Genomic DNA, 4,326 nt, shown 5'->3' with positions numbered 1-4,326 from the left:
GTGTGTGTGTGTGTGTGTGTGTGTGTGTGTGTGTGTGTGTGTGTGTGTGTGTTGAGGATGATAAGGGGAAGCAGCTGTAGGAGAACCCAGAAGTATTCTACCAGTTTAGGCAGAATGCCTCCAGGTACTCTAAGAAGTACAGCTATTGTGGGAGTGGGCCACCCTTTAAAGCAGTGATTCTCAACCAGGATGCTGTGCCATGTGATTCTTTCAAGAGTGACACAGGGTGCCTATTATGTGTGCAAACATGTCAGGTGTGCAAACATGATTTATAAGATAAACCCAAACATTTCAAATAGGAATCCATAGTATTAAAAACATTCTGACCTGTGGAGGTCTTTGCAGCAGAAAAAATGCTTTGTTATTTTTCCTTAGTCAAAAAACAATTTTTGAGTGCCTTGACTTTAACAAGACATGCTCTGGGGCTGAGAGACATGCCTCAGGTCTAAAAAGGTTGGGCACCATTGCTTGAAACCATTCATTCTCAACTGGGGTCTAAGAGCAGCCTAGGGTGCCATGAGATCCTTTTAAGGGTGCTAAATCACCTGGCCTCTGTGCAAGGTAAACCCTCTCCTTCCCTGTCTGGCATCCTGTGCCCACCCCTGTGTTTCACAGACAAATGGCACCTGCAGCTGCTCCCCTGGGGACTCTTGCTTCTGCTCCACCCTGTCTCCTGGCAGCTGCTGTTTCAGCTGCGCCCATGCTCTGATTAGTACACTCTGCTGCAGGTGGGTGGGTGTGTCCAATGCCCTAAAGGCCAATGGGAAGAGATGCAAGGGCAGGTGGCTCTTATTGCCAGCATGTGAGACCCCAGCAGAGCAGTCTTAGTGCTTCTGAAGGCTATGCTTGCCCTTTCAGGTACAGACCAGGAGTATGTAGGGGGCAGACAGTGAAAAGAGGAGTGCACAGAAGATTGTGATCATGCCCCTGCTGCCCTCACCTGGGACCAGATAGATTCTAGCTCAGTGATTGTCAGCCAGGATGATGTTAAATGTTTGGCAAACTCCAAAGCAGCTTTCAGCTAGTTGGATCTGAAGTTCTCTCTGTGGTTGGACAGTAGGGGGTGCTCCTGTACTGAGCTTCCCACCTCACTGTGCCTGACCAAAAACTACAATCCACAAGCCTGTGGTAACCGCTGCCACCACCTGGGCTTGGGTCTTTGTTAGGGCTTTGTGCAGCCTGGGGTACATAGACCCTGTGGACCTTAGGGTGTTTAGGCCATTGTGGAATTTCAGGGTGCCTCCTTTTAGCCTGAAGTATTCACAAGTAACCTCCTGGGCGGGAGGAAAGTAAAAAGCCGCACCCACCTTAGCCAGCCAAGCAAAAGGGAGCTAAAAAATCTTGCCTCACCTCTCTGAATTACATACACAGTGAGGCATGCTATAACAGATAGCTGTATTGATCAGAAAGGGAGAGAGTGAGGAAGGAATACAAAACAACAGAAAATTGATAGAAAACCCATTTGAGCAAAACAGAATAGGCTTGTTGGCCCTTTTGATATGCATCTAGTTCACTGAATCTTAAGTTACTGGCTAAATTTCAGGTAAGTTACTTGCATGTTCATCCAGAGGCTGATGGAGTTCTGGAGGCTGATTGCTTGTATTACTATCCCAAAATGTCTGACCCCTCCAACATGAAGTGACTCCCTTTTAAAGCTTTTGTGACCTCATCACTAAGTCCCAACCACAAACAGGGGCTACATGATGCAGACCAATCCTTTTAACAATCATCAGCATCCTCAGATGAGAAGGATTAGGGTTACACAGGGTTGTTCAGTGGGAAACACAAGACAAAAGGGAAAGCAAGTTCCCCCCTCCCAATGGTACCACTGAGGTGACTAGGTGGATCAGAGTTTGGAATAGAGGGGGCTGGGCAGACTCAGAGCAAGGAGGCAGACAAAGAGGGGGATTTCTTCACACCTCCCCCAGTCCTTTAAAAAGCCTGTGACCATTGCCTGACAGGGCTGTGGGCACTGCCGTGTTTGGTCCAGAAAGGTTATTGTCCGTACCTACAAAAAAACTACATACACATAAAACTGGCTGTAACAACAATGCATATCAAACATTACATCAGGAAGATTTGAGCTGGCCAAGTGCCGGGGCACATTGGGGTGGTCTGGCATCTTCTGGCCTGTTACCCATAGTCTTTTGTGGACAGTGAATTCACTACCACCTTCTGGCTTCACCTGATACGTTCCACTGTCACGGTGAACTCTTGGAGCTTCTCTGCCCCTGTTTGAAGCTTGGCATTGGTGTTCTGTGTTTTCTACAGCCATTGGAGTGGGGCATGGTTTGACAGGACCGTGAACTGCTGTCCCCACAGATAGGGCCTCAACTTATTCAGCACCCAGACGATTGCCAAACACTCCTTCTGAATAGATGACAGGTTCCACTCACAGGGAATTAACTTCCGGCTTAAGTAAGCCACAGGGTGTTGTGTCCTTTCGTGCTCCTGCAGGAGTACTGCTCGAAGTCCGGTGTCCAAGGCTTTAGTGCCTATACAGAAGGGTGAATTATAGTCCGATGGTCTTAACATCAGTCGTTTGATCAGGGCAGCCTTTAAGGTCTCAAATGCTTCTTGACACTCCTGGTCCCAGACTACCCGATTAGAGTTGTCCTTTTTTGTCAGCTCATGCAAGGGAGCAGTGGTAGTACCAAAGGAGGGAACAAACCTCCTGTAGTACCTGGCCAGACCAAGGAAGGCTCTGAGCTGCTTCTTAGTTTGTGGGGGAGGCCAATTTCCAATGGTCTTGATCTTATCCCACATCAGAGTGATCATGCCTCCACCCACACAGTGTCCCAAATACACGACTTCAGGTAATGTCAACTGGCATTTCTTTCCTTTCACGGTTAGTCCAGCCTCTTTAATCTTTTCCAGCACAGTGGTTAGATGAATCAGGTGTGATTCAAAGTCCTGACTGAAAATGGTGATGTCATCAATATAGGCCACTGCAAACTGCTAGCATCCTTGCACCAAGTTATTAATCAGTTTCTGAAATAAGGTAGGAGAATTGTGCATACCAAAAGGTAGGACTGTGAACTCAAACAGTCCCAAAGGCATGGTAAAGGCAGACTTGGCTATTGCATCTGGATCCAGTGCCATCTGCCAGCACCTTTTAGATAGATCGAGAGTAGAGATGAACTTGGTTCAGCCCAGGGTGTCAAGCAGAGAGTCCATCCTGGGCATAGGGTGAGCATCGGGGGTAGCAATAGCATTCAGCTTCCTGTAGTCCGCACAGAACCAAATGGTCCCATCCTGCTTCCAGATGAATACCACCACGCTGGCCCAGGGACTCATTGAAGGCTGTATTGCCCCCAACTGTAGCACATCAGCAAGCTGTCCACAGCTTATCTTTGTCCTGGGAGGGCAGACAATCAGGCAGAAGAAGCTCCTCTATCCCTGCTTCTCCATCCCACTCAGCATACAGGATGGAGAGGCAGGGATAGAGGAGCTTCTCTTGGTCCTCAGGTGATTCCTCGATAGAGGAAATCCAAAATACGACAACACTTCTGTCATAGTAGGGTTTAAGCATGTTCACATGTACCACCTTAGGCCTTTTGCCTGACCTGTTCATGGCCATCACATAAGTCATGTTATCCAACTTGTCCTGGATGATATGGGAACCTTCCCAAGCCACTTGTCTGTCTTTAGAGGCAGGAAGACAATAACCTTCTCCCCTGGTTCAAAGATACACGAGCGAGCCCCCTTACGCTCATGCATCTTTGAGTGAGCCCACTCTCCATCTCAAAATGTTTGTATTTCTCTGCATGAAGCATGTTATTCTGCAGCTGCTTAACTTTTTGTTCATATCACTCTTGAATCGTTGTAAGTTACCAGTAATATTTCAGAATTTTTAGCAAACTTCTCCTGCACTCCTCTGTTCATGAGAAGGTGCTTTACATAAAAATCTATAAAGGCACTATAGTATCCTCCTTCAAATTCCACCTTATTATTAAAACTCACTTTGCTCTGATGCCCATAAAACACTTGACAGTGACAGATGTTTTGACTACCTTTGATTATACTAAACTGCTACTGTGTAAAACTGTCCCCATCTTTTGTTTGTTTCATTTACCTTCTGTCTCTGTTCATATATTGTACTAAGGAAATATCTACACAGAAGTCACAGAAATGTTTTTCAGGGTAAATTACCCTGCTCTTTGCTGTGGCTAGCTTGATACCAATACCAAAGCTAGCTTTTTTTAAGCTAATTTGGGTATTTCAGTGCTATGCTTCAGTCACTTCTGCTTCGAATTATGACATATCAGAATGATCTGAATTATCACTTTAATTTCCTTAGTGGTGAGTATACATACAGTTACTGAA

General features: G+C 46.3%; 1 protein-coding gene across 5 annotated transcripts in view; it reads left to right on the top strand.

Annotated features, from left to right (window-relative positions):
* ARMC3 (armadillo repeat containing 3) overlaps window positions 1–4,326 on the top strand; it is a 157,859-nt gene that overhangs the window by 144,277 nt on the left and 9,256 nt on the right. The window lies entirely within an intron of this gene.

Source organism: Gavialis gangeticus, unplaced genomic scaffold (assembly GCF_001723915.1).
Source record: "Gavialis gangeticus isolate Ggan-Ray unplaced genomic scaffold, GavGan_comp1, whole genome shotgun sequence".
In the NCBI taxonomy this organism is placed as follows: domain Eukaryota; kingdom Metazoa; phylum Chordata; order Crocodylia; family Gavialidae; genus Gavialis; species Gavialis gangeticus.
This window is presented reverse-complemented; position numbering and strand designations above follow the sequence as displayed.